Source organism: Panthera leo, chromosome C1, assembly GCF_018350215.1.
Source record: "Panthera leo isolate Ple1 chromosome C1, P.leo_Ple1_pat1.1, whole genome shotgun sequence".
Classification (NCBI taxonomy): Eukaryota; Metazoa; Chordata; class Mammalia; order Carnivora; family Felidae; genus Panthera; species Panthera leo.
The window spans coordinates 180,885,256-180,904,148 of NC_056686.1; the positions used below are offsets into that span (position 1 = coordinate 180,885,256).

The following is an 18,893-nucleotide window of genomic DNA, read 5'->3' on the forward strand; positions in this document are numbered from 1 at the left end:
TATTACAACGTTGTTGACTATATTCCTTATACTGTGCCTTTTATTCTCATGACTTATTCACTCCATAACTGGAAACCTGTATCTCCCACTCTCATTCACCCATTTTGCTCATCTCCCCACCCCACCTAGGCAACCATCAATTTGTTCTCTATATTTATAGGTCTGAATCTGCTTTTTGTTTATTCACTTGTTTTTAGATTTCTACATATAAGTGAAATCATATGGCATTTGTCTTTCTCGGTCTGATTAATTCCACTTTGCATAATACCCTGTAAGTCCATCCATGTTGTTGCAAATGTCACAATCTCATCCTTTCTCATAACTACATAATATTCCTCTGTGTGTGTGTGTGTGTGTCTGTGTGTGTGTGTGTGTGTGTGTGTATTCCTTATCCATTATCCATTCATCTATCAATGGACACTTAGGTTCTCAGTATGTTTCCATATCTTAGATATTGTAAATAATGCTGCAATAAACATAGGGATGCATACATCTTTTTGAATTAGTATTTTCATTTTCTTTGGGTAAATACCCAGTAAAAACTCAGTAATGTTAGGTTCCACTTCTAGGATCGTGGCTTGAGGGGCTTTGCAGATCTTTGCCCTAGAAAAACAATCATAATTGCTAAAATTACCAAAAAAAAAAATCTCTGAAGGAAACATTCATTCAAGGAAAGTCTACTAAAACTCAGTAAGAATGGCAAGAGTCTATGGCATTTAAACTATATCCCACTCCTCACACCTTTCATGGCTTCCCAGCTCAGCATGGCACTCTAGGTGGGTGCATCCAAGAATGCACTAATCCCTCTCCATCTAGCTCACAGAAAGGAGGGGGGAAGTCACCATTTCTCCTCCTCCCCACCATTAAGAGCTCCAGAAGGGAGGAGGGAAGTCACCATTTCTCCTCCTCCCCACCCCCCAGATCCATGTTGCAGAGGCTAAATTCAGGTACATGTAGCCTAAAGATCAGGGCTCCCTTTCTCCACCCAGCCCCTGTGTAGAGTATAGTCTCTACCCCAGGCAGAGTACCTGATGCTGAGACACTGGATCAAACACATTGCTGGTGGTCACTTTGAAAGCAATGCCACTCTCTTACAAAACCAAACATGTGTTTAACATGCAACCCAACAATTGCCTCTTGGGCTTTCGTAAGAGAGAAATGAGTTTATGTTCACACAAAAACTTGCACATGAATGTTCATATCAGCATTATTCACGATAGACAAAAGCTGGAAACAACCCAAACGTCTTTCCATAGGTCAGGGGTTAAACAAACTGTGGTACATCATGATATGGAATACTACTCAGCAGTGAAAAGGAATTGATACACAAAACACCTTGGATCTCAAGAAAATTAACCTGAGTGGGGGGACAAAAAAGACCCAACTCAAAAGATCACATGATTCTATTACTAAACATTCTTGACATGACAAAATGAGGCAATGGAGAACAGATCTGTGGTTGCTAAAGGCTGAAGTTGAGTGGCTGCGGCTATTAAAAGGTAGCATGAGGAATCCTTACGATGAAACTTTTCTGTGTATTGACTGTGGTTGTGGGCCCGTGAATGCATGCCTGTGATAAAATTGCATAGGATGAAACACACACACACACACACACACACACACACACACGCACACACACTCACACATACACACACACACACACGCACACACACTCACACATACACACACACACACGAGTACACGTGAGACTGGGGAAATCTGAATAGAATTGATGGATTCCATCAATATCAATTTCCTGTTTGTGCTATTGTACTATGGGAGGAAACCAGGTGAAGGATATGTGGGGTTTCTCTGTATTATTTCTTACAACTACTTGGGAATCTTAAAGTAAAAAGTTTTTTAATGAAAGGGAATTACATGTCACACGAAGCTGAGTGATCAGATGAATTTTCGATAAATTTAGCTGAGAAAATCACATCATCATCACTGCTAACCATTTGAACCAGAGAATTTCATTTATTTTACCTTACTTTGGCCCTTTTTCACACAAAAGACATAAAAAATATCTGGGGGGCGACTACCTCCAGCTGTGGTCCTCTGATAGCTAACAGGGTAAGAAATTTTCTTTTGTTAATAACAGGTTTTTGCCGCAGATGTGATTTGGCACTGTGCAAAATGCATGGTCCGCGGTGTCATCGGTGAGGGAATCAAACCCTAGCTTTGTCTCCTGCAAGATCTGTGACATCCTGACTCTCTCAAAGTCAGGGCTATAAATAGTATAAGAATAACTTTTTACAGAATTTTGTAAAAATTAAGTGTGATAACATATGTAAACAAATGGCCTTATTAAAGGGTTAAGCAATTATTGCTGTCAAAGAGAAATAAAGCCATGATGGTACTTCACAGATCACCCAATAAATCCCTGAGTTGTACAGAAGCGACATCCAAGGTCAGGAAAAGTGACAGAGAGCAGGCAGAGAGTAGCCTAACAAGTAAGGAATAGGGGTAGTTGTGTTTCTAAGGCACTTAGAAACACCTTTGGAAGACCAGTCCTATTTTTATAATAGAAAAAAAATTTTTTCATGTTTATATATTTTTGAGAGAGAGACAGCACAAGCCAGGGAGGGGGGGATCAGAGGATCTGAAATGGGCTCCGCACTGACAGCAGAGAATCCAACGTGGGGCTCAAACTCACGAACCGTAAGATCATGACGGGAACTGAAGTCAGACTCTCACCTGAAGTGGGACTGAGCCACCCAGGTGTCCCTGTAACAGAAAGATATTAAGTAACTGAAGGAAATTACCTCTTGTTGTCCTACGTTTTAATCTCCCACTGCACCCAGGTGCACCCACTACATAGAGTATAGTCGTTTCATAAATGAGGAGAGATTCAGTTACAAAACAAAAACAAAAACAAACAGCCTGGGCAAATTCTAACAATATACATTCATCTCATACACAATTTCTTGTCATACTGTTAGTCCCAATTGGAAAGCCAGCACAGCTTTCTTCCCCCTCCGTCTCAACAGAACAAAGTCCAGTATTTGTGGATAGCAGTTGCTGAATTTTCTTATGTGGTGATACAGTTAAGTACCTCAGCCAATTTTGTTTCATAAAAACCCAAATTGTGTCAGCACAGTCGTTGTCTTCACCTTTACCTTTTTGGTCTTTTCTCTTCGGGAAACTGATCAGATGCTAAAACTGACAGGTTTGGGGTGGGGTAGGAATATCTGGACATTCACATTGTCTTCTTATTTCTGTAAAGTTATTCTTTTTTTTTAAGTTTTTAAGTTCCTTTTTTAAGTTTATTTATGTATTTATTCTGAGAGAGAGGAGGGCAGAGAGAGAGAGAGAGAGAGAGAGAGAGAATCCCAAGCAGGCTCTGCACTGTCAGCGCAGAGCCCGACTAGGGCCTGATCCCACCAACCACCACATCATGACCCAAGCAGAAATCAAGAGGCGGCCGCTCAACCGACTGAACCACCCAGGTGCCCCTCTGTAAAGTCGATCTAAGTGAAAACTTTAGTATGCCTAAAACTAATACAATATTATATGTTATGTATATAGCAACTAGCAAAAAACACCATAAGGAATGCCTGGGTGGTTCGGTTGGTTAAGCATCTGACTCTTGATTTTGGCTCAAGTCATAATCTCAGGGTCCATGAGATCAAGCCCCGCATGGGGCTCCGTGCTGACAGTTCAGAGTCTGCTTGGCATCCTCTCTCTCCCTCTCTCTCTACCCCTCCAACTCCTCTCAAAATAAATCAACATTTAAAAAACATTTTTTTTAAAATCACTATAGGTATAAAGCTATGTTCGATGACATTGGTACGCATTCTCCAGTCCTAGAAACCAAAACCAAAGTGTTGTCCAAGCAATGCTTCATGTTCAGATCCACTGTTCTTTAGAAAAATGGTGGAAGTAAGGCAAAAATGAGGCCAACCAAAGGTAAATCACAGAGGTGGGGCGCCTGGGTGGCTCAGTTAGTTGAGCGACCGACTCTGGCTTAGGTCATGATCTCGCAGTTTGTGACTTCGCGCCCCCCATCAGGCTCTGTGCTGACAGCTCAGAGCCTGGAGCCTACTTCAGATTCTGTGTCTCCCCCTCTCTCTACCCCTCCCCTGCTCGCGCTCTGTGTCTCTCTGTCTCTCAATAATAAATAAACGTTAAAAAATAATTTTTAAGGTAAATCACAGTGGGGCAGACTTATTCAGTGCCGGGGGTGGATCTTCAACCTGTGACTAGAAGATCTTTGGGAGGGGAGAAGGTATATAGGTTCTCACAGGAAATCTGTGAAGCCGTAAATGCGGCTAACATGGTGTGTGTGTGTGTGTGTCTCTCACACATACCTACTATTTCCAAGTGTTTTGAAATTAATAAAGACAAAATTAATTTTTAAACATCAACATAGAGACTGAGGATTCATCTATTTAAAAAAAACTTTAGGGTTTTGTTTTATAGCTCCATTTTAGTATTCCAAGTCTACCTGTCTTAAGGCTTTTTATACTGCTTTATAGACCTGAATTTTCAAGTTCTTACCTGAGCCAATAAGAAGTATATTTAAGAAGATGCCTTTTTCTGAGCTTCTGGACCTGGAATATATTCACCTTCATTTATGCATGTTCTGAAAACCTTATATAACTTTATGTGTCTTATTTTTCAACAAGTTTCTTTGGCATGCCGGACCTGCTAAAACAATCATTTTTAAGGTCCCTAAGGGCTTCCCCACCATAATATCAGCTTTTCAGGACTTGACTGTATCAGCACAACTCCCCAGGGCTTCGTAATAATAAAACCTTCTACGTGTACAGCACTTTCCATTTTTCAAAGCACATTAACCCATATAATTTTATCCTGTGATCTTTATAGTCGGCATTTTTCCCCCTGCTTAAAAGCGAGGGTGAAAGTGGAAGACAGACTGACTGTATTCCCAGGGATGGTGCCCAGACCAAAGGCAGGTGTCCTTCTTCCTCTCTGGCTCAGCCCCTTCCCTCATCGGAATCAGCACTCCCAGCATCCCGGGGGGGGTGCGGTCTCAGTTCGGTGATTCCCAGGACGGTCTACCTCAGGGGAGATGTTCTGTCTCTGGAGACCGGGAGCTCCAGCTCCTGGAGGAATTCACACAGAAACCAAACAGCCAATTAAAGTGCAATCAATCAAATGGAGGGGTAGACAAGGAGACTTTGAAGGTCATTTCTAACTGGAATTCTGTGATTATAACAAAATCCTTTCTTCGGTGTAAAGTACAACTTTCTTTTAGTAAATTACTTCCTCATTTTCCTTCTTCCTTACAGACTATGATTATTAAAAAGAAAACAGATGCTAATAGGACTGTGTAAAAAAGCATTATGGAGGTTTTTTTTTTTGCCTTATTTTTTGAGTCACTATTCTCCTACTGCATCAATAAATGTGTGATTGTCATTCCTCCTACCAGTATTTCCTCTCTGCAATCCATCGTCTGAATCAGTGCTGTCTAATCGAACTTCCTGCAAATACAGAAATGTGCCTTACCTGTGCTGTCCAATACAGTAGCCATATGTAGCTCTTAAACTACTAAGTACATGGACTGTGATTATAGTAACCAAGTAACTCAGTTTTTAGTTTTAATTACTTTTCATTTAAATGGCCATGTGTGGCTAGTGACTACATGTCACAACACAGCCTATATATCAAAGTAAAATCTTAAAAACAATTCTACTCCCCAAACCCATAAATTGGCCCAAACCCCTAGAATGTACAATACAAAGAGTGAATCTTAATATAAATTATAGACATTGGGCAATAATAAGGTGTCAATATAGGTTCATCAATTGAAATAAATGTGTTATTCTGGTGGAGGATGATGATAATGGGGGAGGCTTTGAAAGTGTAGGAGCAGGAGCAATCTATGGGAAATCTCTGTACCTTCTGCTCAATTTTGCCATGAACCTAAAACTGCTCTTAAAAATAGTCTTAAAAAATTCTGCTGGATCCCATTTGTCCATATCAATGTTTCTCAATCTTCCCTATCAAAACATTACTAACAGTAGAGGCTAGAGAGCTATTCCTAAAAAGTATGGGAGCTTTAACTTAAAACTAGACAAGTTGGAAGTTAATTTGGAATGTTTTATCTTTAAAATATGTATGTCTCTCTCTGCCCCTCCCCCACTCACGCTGTCTCTCTCCGTCTCTCAAAAATGAATAAATATTAAAAAAAATAAAATAAAATAAGTACAATTGTTGCCATCCTCTACATGAGACAGCCAAATTTCTATTAATATATAAAGGTGTAAATTTTCTTGCTATCAGACAAAACAAGGAATCTTCATTGATTAATGGGTGAGAAGCTATTGCATTTATAAATCACCATTGAAATTGACTACTAACAATTTGAGAAAATCCAGGGGGATAAAAATCTGCTGCTTCTTTACATATCAGATTTGACACCCAGTAAGTTTCTCTTCTGGGTATGAATGTCATAATATTTTGAGAACTGAGATTCATATAAGTATCTGGATACAAAAGGCAACATTTTTGTTTTTTAATTCCTTTATGAGCTGTGTCAGAAGAATCATTACCAGAATGTTGCCACAAGTGGGGGTGGGTAAAAAATAATTTTAGGTCCCTGTTGGTGGATTTTTTTGTAACTGTACCAGCTTGCTGAGAAGTACAATTTCTGGTGTCCTATGGCCAATGATTCAATGTCTTTTAGTCCCAAAGGTAAAATTGTTAAATAATTTTTCTAGTGGATAAAAATGGCAGATTGTGTTCTTTATTTTATCATAAATGTTGTAATTTTCATCACATAAAAATAAATGCTAAGTGTTTAAACCTGTTTTGAGAATCACTCTTTTCCCATAAATATTTGTAACATGAAAAAATTATACGATATACACAGAAGAGTAAAATAAGGTAGTCTTCTTAATTTCTGTAAGAATTACAAATTGAATTACAAATTGAATTTTGACACCCAATTCCACTGATGGGGAAAGGGAAAGTTTGCATTTAAATTTCCCAGTTAAAGATGATTGACATGTTGTTGCTTAAAACAGTCTCTTTCAAGTAAATATCAGTGAATTGGAAGTACACTTTTCTTTTCTTTTTTTAAGTTTTATTTATTTATTTGAGGGGGACAGGGGCAGAGAGACAGAGAGAAAGAATCCCAAGTGGCCTCTGTGCCTCAAAGCCCAAACTGGGGCTTGAATCCATGAACCGTGAATGAGATCACAGCCTGAGCCAAGATCTAGTCAGCGCTCAACTGACTGAGCCACCCAGGCACCCCAGGAAGTACACTTTTCTGGGAGGGTTTTTCTTCCCTCTTTCTTCTTTCCCAAAGATGGTATCTGCTTGGTACCAGCAATGAGGCAGGGACCCTCGGTTTACTTAACCTTGAAGGGACCACCAAGCAAGTCTTCATTTGCTTGGGGATTACGTTTTTCCTTACATTGCTTTTAGCTACGATGTCTCTATTGAGCTGCAAGATTTCGTGTGATTTTTCCTTCAAAATGTGTACTTTTTAAAATATTATAACAGTCACGGCTACGAGAGACACCATACTTCAAGCATTTGCATCTCCTCAATCACAAGCTCCAAATTTTAAAAACATCTAAGTGTATCTCTCTCTTCATACCTCATTTCATTTGGTGTCTCTATGCCTTTTGCTGGTGGTGGTTGAAGTGATGATCTCATCTCTGCTGCTGGGGCTAGTGCAATGGCCCCGGGGACAGGGGACAAAACGTGCTTCCTTGATATCAGGTTGCACTTACCTTCCTTCATTGCCATAAACATTGCCAGTGATTTCCGGCATCCTGTTTTTCTGCACCGACCCACTTTCCTAGCGGTTCTTACGCTTCTGAATTGTCACCCATTTAAAATGTAAATTCACTGACAGGGAGAAAAAAATGGCCTAAACGTTCCCCACAATTTCAATACCTCTTTTATCAGAGAATGCACCACCGGAAGTGGAGCTGAGCATAGCCAGTAACCATGTCCCTACAAATAAGTATTTCTTCAGTGGCAGTTGGAGAAGAGTGTTGATTTGCGAACCATGTGTGTGTATGCGTGTGACAAAAATTTAAGAAAGTTAATAATATTGATTCATAAAGGTAAATATGTTTCTCAAAAAAACCAGTTCTGGGTGAGCCTCCTGGGACTCCTGGGGGACGCTCATGTTTTGCAACTAGCCTGTCTGGTAGACCAGAGCCGGCTATGTCGGCCTGTGGCATTAACAGCTGAGGAAGACACTGTAATCCTGTCCCCAGAGTTCCTGGTCCAGGGAGGGCTTTTTCAGCTGTCAGCTCCTTCAGCGTCAGCTCCTGCTGCAGAGAGCTGCCTTGCCTGCATCAAACCCTTTCCAGGGAGATCCGGATTGGATGCCTGATCTACGCAGGCCTGGTCATTCCAGTCCAAAAGGGGACAACGCTGACAGAACATTTTTAGCTCCAGGTCTCACCGTGGGGTCTGCAGAGCTCATCATGGAGCTCCTTTACAGTTTGGCTTCCCCTCAGCTCAATCCTGCACCCTTTCCTTACCCGTTGAACATGCTGCACGCTAACCTGGGTCTCAGAGTCTGCTTCCTTGAGAACTCAATTATGTGGTAGCTAATCTTCTCTTCCTGAAATTATAGAGTCCTGCTACTTACAGTGCCGATACCACCATCACGCAAAATTATCCAATTTTTCAGTCATTCACTGTACATGAAATATTATACCATCTAGCCCAGTGGTTCTCAACAACTTGGAAAGATGTTTTTATATATATTAGCATTTGCACCAAGTAACTCTGGGAGGGGGGGGGGGCAGGGGAATTTTTTTTTAAGTTTATTTTTGACAGAGAGACAGACAGACAGACAGAAACAGAGCATGAATGGGGGAGGGGCAGAGAGAGGGAAATAGGATCTGAAGCAGGCTCCAGGCTCTGAGCTGTCAGCACAGAGCCCGATGCAGGGCTCGAACTCATGGACCGCGAGATCATGAACTGAGCTGAAGTCGGATGCTCGACTGAGCCACCCAGGAGCCCCAGGAATTTGTATTTTCTTCAAAAGCTCTCCATGGGATTCTAAAAGGCAGCCAGGATTGAGAACATTTTACTTCCCAGGAAAATATATACAATTACAATTGACCAAGGTGGAAGGAAAGGATTCTGGTACGTATACTTGTGCTTACGTGGGATAAAACATGTTCCCACCATCTCATCTGCCGGCCAGTCCACACACACCCAATCTCTCTGCTCTTCCTCATGCTCCAGCCGGTGAACTGTTTGTGCTCCCAGTCTGGCCAGTGTCCCCACCGGTGCAATAAACCCCATCTTCTCAAAGACTTCTCTCTAGAATGCCCCCTCCTGCTTCTGCATCCTGGTTGCTTGTGTTTGTTTGTTTGTTTGTTTGTTTGTTTGTTTTTTCTCTCTGTTTGCTGCAGTGTTCCCAACAGAACATAAATATGTGGAAATATCGCCATTCTTTACTAAAAAGGAAGCTCAACCCTATATCCTTCTTCAGCTACTTCCAGCCTTCCAGCTCCTGCCCCATTTCTCTACTCCTTCTTCAGGAAAACATCTTCAAAGAGTTGATTATGTGTGGTTTCTCCATTTTTTTCACCTTCCATTCTCTCCCAATCCTACTTCAATCAGATTTTGACACCAACCCTCCAAGGAGAGCTGCTCTTATCAAGGTTACAGTGACATCCACATTGCCAGGCTCAGTGGTTAATTCTCAGTCTTCATATTACCAAGCCTGCCAGGAGTCCCTGGCCCAGTCCATCACGCCCTCCTCATAACTTTGTCTTCATTTGGAGTCCTGGGGAGCACATCCTTTTGAGTGTCTCTTCCTATCCTAATAGTCCCTCCTTCTCAGTCTTATTTGCTGATCCCTCTCGTCTATACAGCCTCTACACATTACTTTCCTGAAGAACTCATCTTTCCTTTTTGCTATCTGCATTTGGTCATTAGGGAATTTTCTGTTTTATGGCTTTAAATACCATCTGTATGTTTGGGACTCCCAAATGTAAATTCCCAATGCAGATTATTCTCCTGGATTCCAAGCTTATTTACCCCAACTACCTATTCCAATCTCCACGAGAATATCGAATTGTTATGTCCCACTTATCATGTCCAAAACATTTCCTTCCCAGTCTTTCCAATCTCAGGAAATAGCAACTTCAGCCTACTTGTTTTTGCTAAAATTTCTAAATCATTCTTAACTGTTCTCTTTTGATTCTGTCCCACAAAGTCTTTTAACTCTGCCTTCAAAATATATCCAGATAAGGGGCATCTGAGTGGCTCAGTAGGTTAAGCATCTGACTCTTGATATCAGCTCAGGTCATGATTCCCGGTTTGTGGGATCGAGCCCTGTGTCGGGCTCTGCACTGACAAGCGCAGAGTCTGCTTGGGATTCTCACTGTCTCTCTCTGCCCCTCCCCTGCTCGCACTCTTTCTCTCTCTCAAAAGAAATAAACATTTTTAAAAATTAAATTAAATAATAACGTATATCCAGATAAGACCACTTCCCAGTACCACCCTCCAGTCACCCTAACACTGATCTCCCAAACTAAATCCCAATGTCCTTAGGGATTTATAAGCATACTCTTCTTGCCCCAGGCTACCTGTCCAGGTGCATCTCTTTCAGGTCCCCTCCACTAATATCTATCTCATAGAATGCAGAGTATCATTGTATCCTGTAACTTAAATCTCTCCCACTAGACTGCAAGTGGTTTCTTGGTTGTCTCTTTCTTCACATTTAGAGTGCCATGTCTAAACACAACTTTAAGGTTTCAACAAATGGTAGGCAGATGAAAAATGAATAAATGATTCAACAGTGTTACAATATTGACTCTATTGAGTTAAGAGATATATTGATCTGCTTGACAGAAAATTCAAGAGGTTATCATTAGCTATGTTCACTGTGTGTGCCAAATGGAAAGAATTTCACACTTGCTTTGATATATTCATTTTTCTCTTTGACTCAATCAATAGATTTGTCTTCCTTCTTTTTCAGAGGCTGATTAACTGAAACAAAAGGGCACGTGTGGTGACCCTCACAGCACAGTGACCAAGTCAGTTGACTACAATAATTCAGTCTGTACAAAGAAAGCCTAATGAAACAAGGCAAGAGCTAACTAAGCCAACAAAATCAATCCTAAAAGTTTAGAAGGCCTTCAATAATCTATATATTTTTAAATTATCTCAGAGTCATTTATAAAGAGATTAGATAGGGGTGCCTGGCTGGCTCAGTCAGTAGAGCATGCAACTCTTGATCTCGGGTTTGTAAGTTCAAGCCTCATGTTGGGTGTAGAGATAACTTAAAAATCTTCTTTAAAAATAAAAAATAAAGAGATTAGTAGCTGTTGCATAGTCCCAGGTAACTTAAAATGGCAGAATATAACCTTTTTAAAGTTGTGACCATTTTTATTTTTAATTTAGGTCTACTTGATATTAGTTCAGAGAGGCTTACACCTGGTCCAAAATTAAAATTAGTGTGCATTTCCCTAATGAGAGTGACTTCATGATTTGCATTCACATTAATTCTCAACAGCCTTGCTTAAAATTGTTTTGAATTAGAGTTTCATAATTAGGATTTAACATTTAAATTATATTCAGGAGACTGTGCATATGGTTAAACAGACTGCCAGAATAAATTATGAACTAACAAAATAGTAATCTATTACTTTAAGGCATTTGCTAAATCATACTGTAGTTACCCTTTTACATCTTTTCACAAAAATACTCTCTTGGTTTCTTAACCGCAGTTCACCACCTTCTTTTGACCCATGACACTTGCTTACAGTGATGTCACCTTCCCCATGCCACCCCAGGGCATCAAACCTATGTGGTATCTGATGGGCCAATGACATGATGGAGAAATTTAGTAAAATACCTAATGTGTTTGCATATGTTCTTAGGAAGCTGAGCTCTTCTCTCTTTTCTCCCAATTATAACTTAACCTCCTATAATGCTTTTTTCAACTTATAATATCACCTACCTAATACTCTATTTAGAAATTGGGGGAAAAAACCCACAAGATCACGTGTTCACACATTTTTCTTTTGAAACTTAAGCACCATTTATTTTGTCTTCTAACCTTTCCATCTTCCAGTCTTCTCCAAATTTATTGTATCCCAGTTTGGTCACCTTGCCTCAAGCAAAAGCTTTCACAGCCTCAGCACTATTGACATGTTGGGCCAGATGATTCTTTGTTGTTGGGAACCTGCGTGTAGGGTGTTTCACAGCATCCCTGGCCTCTTCCCACCAGATGCAGGTAGCAACTCGTCCCAGCCTCACCCTGATTATAACAATCAAAAATGTTTTCAGACAAAGTTATCAAATGTTTCCTGGGGAGGTAGAGAGAGACAGACAAGTTGCCCCCAGTTGAGAGCCACAGCTTTATGAAAACTGAAGCTAAAGCTCTTAAAAAAAAAAAAAAAAAAAAAAAAAAGGATCTATCCAAATGACACAGCTACCAAGAATCACTGGGACTCAAATTCATGTCATCTTAATCCACAATGTGTTCTTTCCCCTAAATGAGAAAGATTACACTAGTGGGACATAGATAGACCCCAGTTTAGCCAGTGTCTTCCTGGAGACCATGAGTGTAATCACAGGTGATGGTTAACTTTATTGTCAGCTTGAAAGGTGTTTTGGATGAAATTAACATTTAAATAAGTACATTGTTTTTAAATCAGATTGCCCTCCTTAAGGTGGGTGGGCCTCGTGCAATCAGTTAAAGGCCTAAATTGAACAAAACGTCTAGCCTCCTCAAGCAAGAGCAATGTCGAAGACTGTATTATTGGTAGTCCCGCGGACTGCCTTGAAACTGAAATTGCACCAAGGGCTCTTCTGGATCTCCAGCCTGCCAGCCCACACCGCAGATGTTTGATTTGCCAGCCTCCGTAATTGTATGAATCCTTATAATAAATTATATACATACTTTTCCTCAGGAGAACTCTAATACATGATGTAATTGAAATAACAATATTTCTGCTTTTCTCCTCTGTACACGCACTCTTTCCTCAAGTTAGCAGAAGCATCCACATTGCCTTGAAAAAAAAATAAGCACTGTTTATTTTTTGACTTCTGAATGTTGCCATAGAATCCAAAAGGAAGGTTTAAGGAAGTAAGACTAGACTTTCTATGATAACAGAAGAATTATAAAGAAAGTAGAGGATGTGATAAGGTGGGGGGGTGGAGGGGGAAGACCTGGCAGAACATGTGAAAAGATGTAGTGCTAACACTAAGAGTCTGGGGAAATCTCTGGTGGGATGACCAGTGCTTGGGGGCCAATCCACGATGCAGAGGAGACCCTCTGAGGGAGCACCTCACATCAACTGGGTAGAGAACCACATTAACTGCAGTCTTAGGACTAAAATGTGTCTATTATCAGCTGCCCACATGCTGCCCATGAATTGTACTCTGAGGCTTTTCAGAGGCCCAAACTACCTGATGCAAAAGCAACCTCTCTTTTTCAAAGACCCAGAGCACTTACAAGTCTCTTTCCTAAGCAGAGTGTTGGGCTCCTCAGCATTCAGAAATAGGGAAGGGAATATCACTGTTTTGGTGAAATCATGAATGCTTGTGCTATGCTTCCTCAGGCTGAGAACAATGTCCAGTGATAAAGAAAGTTCACAAGATAAGAAGTATAGGTCTTAATCAGTAGAGCAGAAAATGCCACCAAGCAAAATATAATACAGAGAGAAGCAAAATAGTCTTTAGTGCAGCATTCTAAGTTTCGAGAAATCAAACTCCCTTATATCTGCTTTGTTGTAAATCACAGCTCTTCTGAGTAAGTGCTTTAAAAAAAATCAAGTTCTAGTTACATGCAGACAGCATACATATGTTATGACCCTATAGGCTCTTGGCTTATTTGTAAAAATAAAAGTATTACTATCAATAATACATCACATGAAAATAGACATAATTCACCAATTTTGAAGTATGAGTTTGGGGTCACCTACCCTATAACCCAGAAATTCTACTCATAGCTATGTACCCAAGAGAAGTGAGTATAGGTGTCCACGAAAAAACACGTACAACAAGGTTCATAGCAGCTTTATTCATAATAGCTCAAAATTGGAAACAACCCAAATAACCATCATGGGAAACTACACATAAACATGTATATATATATATATATATATATATATATATATATATATATATATATAGTAGAATGCTCTACAGTACTATAAAAAAGAATGAAGTATTAATATCACAACAACATGAATGAATATCAAAACAAAGCTGAGCTAAAGAAGCCAGACATTAAAGCGCATTCTGTATAATTCCGTTTACATAAATTTCAACAGGCACACCTAAACATTGGTGATATAAGTCAGAATAGTGGAGGACTCTGGGTGGGGCAAGTACTAAGTAGGGAAAGGCATAAAGGATGCAGGGGCACCCACTGAAGTGATGGGAGGAATCTTATATCTCCATTCTAGGTAGTGGTCTTACCACCTATGCTTCTTATCTTGTTGACTTAGGTATTTACTTAGGTATTTACATACGAAAATTTAAATCAAGTTATATATTTAGTAATGCATTTTTCTGAATGTATGTTATATCTCAATTTTTTTAAGTTCTTTGTATAGATGGGGTGCCTGGCTGGCTCAGTTGGTAGAGCATGACACTCTTGATCTCAGGGTGGTGAGTTCAAGCCTCAGGTTTAAGCCTACTTAAAAAAATTTTTTTAATAAAAGAATAATAAAGTTGGGTATATAGAAATAACTGTGTACAAAATTCACTGTAAGGGACCTCAGGAGGAATTACTAAAAATTAAAGGAAGTGGTACTTAGTCTAGAGAATCTGAAACTGAGGTATCTGCTGATTTAAATAGCCATGTGCTGGGGTGCCTGGCTGTGCTGGTCAGAAGAGCATGTGACTTTTGATCTTGGGGTCATGAGTGTGAACCCCGCGCTGGGTGTAGAGATTACTTAAATAAATAAAACTTTAAAAAATAGTCATGTGCTAGGTGTTCATAGGCTATAATCCGAAAAAATAATGACTCAAATATAAAGGCCAAGTGGAATATCATGAGTGGCTATTTGAAACAACAAACACTGATTTGCTATCCAGCTGCCTCTCACATGGTGTATTAATTTTTTGTTGCCACCATAACAAGTTACCAAAAACTTGGCGGCTTATTTTTCAGTTTCTATGGGTAAGAAATACAAGGATAACTCAGTCAGTTTCTCTACTTCCAATTTAACAAGGCCAAAATCAAAGTGTCCACCGGCTGGACTCTTATCCAGAGGCTCTGGGAAGACCTTATTTCCGTTCCCATTTGTGTTCTTGGCAGAATTCAATTCCTGTTCCTTGAGGTTGTAGGTCCCTATTGCCTAGTTGACTGTCACTTAGGGACTGCCCTCAGCTCCTAAAGGCCCACGTCTATCTTTTGCTGACAGTCCCTTGCATGTGAAAGACAGAAATGACATGTCAAATCCTTCTCACACAATCTCTCCAACCGCCACCTCACTCTTCTGCCTCCAGCTAGAGAAAGTTCTCTACTGTTAAGGGCTCAAGTGATTAGATTTGGCTGACATGGGTAATACAGGGTGGTCTCCCTGTCCCAATTGCGTTTGCATAGTCTCTCTTGCCCTGCCACATAACATCTCAACAGATTACAGGAATTAAGATGCAGATTCTTTGGGTCCGTTATTCTGGCTTTTTCACATGGACAGCTGTGTTTGATGCTTGTGGCAAGGTGGCAGCAGGGATCTGTTCATTTATCAGGGCTTACTGGTCTTCTTGAACAAGAAAAAGGGGAATAACTGCTACCTCTTCAACTTGAGCATGTTGAGACGATAACTTCTTCATCTGAAGCTGTTAGTGCATTCTCTGAAATACAGCACCCCTGCATTTTGCTCTATTATTTTACCAACTCTAGTCCTCATCTGACCTCAAAGAAGCCTGTTCCGGAAGAATTACTGCTTCCCACAAACCCAAAGAATTCTCTTGTCGAACACTCAGGTTCTGGGCAAAGACACACCTTTAAGGCGAAGGATGACTTCTGCTTTGGTAGCCCTCCTCTCTCAGCTTCCCTAGATGGACTGGCCTGAAGAAGAAAAACAAAGAGAAAAAGAAAAATGGTTGGCTTTAACACAATGATATACCAAAGGCAATTTATGAATCCTGTTCATTTTAATAGTCAGAACTTGAATGTGATTATAAAGTGGCACCAGGACCCACCTTCGTTGTGACATAGACAGATGTTGCCTTTCCCCTTTAGTTGTGCCCTTTAATATCTTTACCTTGCACACCACTTCACAGTTTGCAAGTCTTTTATTACACATACACTGTCACCTTGTTAGGTAAACCGGGCGAGCGTTATTACTCCATGTTTTACATGTGATCACTGATATTCAGGTGAGTGAAGTGACTCCATGTCTGCAGAGCAGGTGAGCAGCACAGCCGACTGTGCATTTAGTAGTTGTTTTACCATCACTATGGCAATCACAGCTGCACCAATCACCAGAGCTCTCTTGTTAATCTCTCCCTCCTTATCAAAGTCTAGCCCCTGTGACTCCTTCACAATAAAGTATGAGTGACTGGATCTTCCCAGGAGTGTCTGCACTTTAATATCAAATGAAGGAAATCCAAAGAATAAAATGTCAGGCATTAGCAATTAAGTGAGGGAGAAATGGGAAGCAAGGGGGCATAGGAGGCATGAGGTCTTCTCCTATAATGATACTTGGAAGGTTCTTCCAAATATATAGAAAGGTTAAACTCAGTGTCAGATTCTCGTGAAAGTTAAACATAAAGTGGCTTCAGACTTATCTCAAGTCATCCCAAAAACGAAGTCAACACATAGAGAAGGGAAGGTGGGAAGTTTAAAAATAATTAGAGTGCTTTTTTGCAATGGGTTTGCCACAGCACAGGTGTCATGAAAACCACCACTAAACCCAAACCAAAATGGGAAAGGAAAAGACTCATATCAACATTGCCGTCATTGGGCATTTAGATTTCGGCAAGTCTACCACTTCTGGTCATCTGATCTATAAATGTGGTGGGATCAAGAAAAAGGGGGAACTATCAAAAAATTTGAAGAGGCTGCTGAGATGGGCAAGGGCTTCTTCAAGTATGCTAGGTGTTGGGTAAACTGAAAGCTGAACGGGAATGTGGTATCACCACTGATACGTCCCTGTGGAAATTCAAGACCAGCAAGTATTATTTGACCATCATTGATGCCGGAGGACACATAGACTTTATCAAAAACATTATCACAGGCTCATCCCAGGCTGATTGTGCTGTTCTGACTATTGCTGCTGGTGTTGGTGAATTGGAAGCATGTATCTCAAGAATGGGCAGACTGTGAGCCCATGATGGGGCCGTGTTGGGGTCCCGCTTACACACCGGATGTAAAACAACTTACTTTGGTGTTAACAAAATGGATTCCACTGAGCCACCTCACCGCCAGAAAATATATAAGGAAATCATTAAGAAAGTGGGGCACCTGGATAGCTCTGTCGGTTAAGCGTCTGACTTTGACTCAGGTCATGATGTCATGGTTCATGAGTTTGAGCCCCACTTCGGGCTCTGTGCTGACAGCTCAGAGCCTGGAACCTGCTTCAGACTGTGTCTCCCTCTCTCTCTGCCCCTCCCTCTCTCTGTCTCTCTCTCTCTCTCTCTCAAAACTAAATAATTAAAAGATTTTTAAAAAAAGAAAGTAAGCATCTACATGAAGAAAATCAGCTACAACCCCTACACAGTAGAATCTGTGCCAGTTTCTGGTTGGAACGGTGACAGCATTCCAACTTAGCGCAAGCCAAGTGCTAACATGCCTTCGTTCAAGGGATGGAAAGTCACTAGTGAAGATGGCAATGCAAGTGGAACCACACTGCTTGAAGCTCTGGATTGTATTCTGCCACCAACTCACCCAAATGACAAGCCCTTGCATCTGCCTCTCCAGAATGTCTACAAAATTGGTGATGTTGGTACTGTCCCTGTGGGTCAAGTGGAGACTGGTGTTCTTAAATCTGGCGTGGTGGTCACCTTTGGTCCAATCACTGTTACAACTAACATAAAGTCTGTTGAAATGCACCATGAAACTTTGAGTAAGGTTCTTCCTGGGGACAATATGGGCTTCAATGTCAAAAACATACCTGCCAAAGACATTCATTGTGGCAATGTGGCTGGTGACAGCAAAAATGACCCACCAGTAGAAGCACCTGGCCTCACAACACAGGTGATTATCCTGACCCATCCAAGCCAAATCAGTGCTGGATATGCACCTGTGCTGAACGGTCACACACAGCTCACATTGCCTGCAGGTTCACTGAGCTGAAGGAGAAGACTGATTGTCATTCGGGAAAACAGATGGAAGGTGATCCCAAGTTCTTGAAATGTGGTGGTGCTGCAATCATTGATATGGTTCCTGGCAAGCCTATGAGTGTTGAGAGCTTCTTTGACTATCCTCCCCTGGCCCGCTTTGCTGTTCTTGACATGAGACATATGGTTACTTATGGGTGCCAACAAAACAGTGGACAAGAAGGCAGCTGGAGCTGGCAAGGTCACCAAATCTGCCCAGAAAGATCAGAGGGCTAAATGAATATTATCTGTAATACTTGCAACCCCAGTCTTAATGAGTGGTGGAAGGACAGTCCCAGAACTGTTTGTATTAACTGGCCATTTAAGTGTGATGTAAAAGACTGGTTAATGATAACAATGTATCATAAAACCTTTAGAAAAAAAAGGAGAAATTTTTTGAAGTGTATTTATTCTGAAAGAGAAAGAGAGAGAGCAGGAGTGGGGAAGAGGCAAAGAGACAGGGAGGGAGAGGATCCCAAGTAGGCTCTGCATTGTTAGCACAGAGCTCTATGCCGGGCTCAAACTCACAAACTGTGAGATCATGACCTGAGCCAAAATCAAGAGTCTGAGGCTTAACCAACTGACCCACCTATATACCCTGGAAAGGAGAATAAGGATTCTCTATCTCCCTCTCTCTCTGCCCCTACCTCACTCATGTG

At 40.8% G+C, this 18,893-nt stretch overlaps 1 pseudogene; it reads left to right on the forward strand.

The window, feature by feature from the left end:
• Positions 1-16,839: 16,839 nt before the first annotated feature.
• LOC122228104 lies at positions 16,840-18,475 on the forward strand (annotated as a pseudogene).
• The last annotated feature ends 418 nt before the right edge of the window (positions 18,476-18,893 follow it).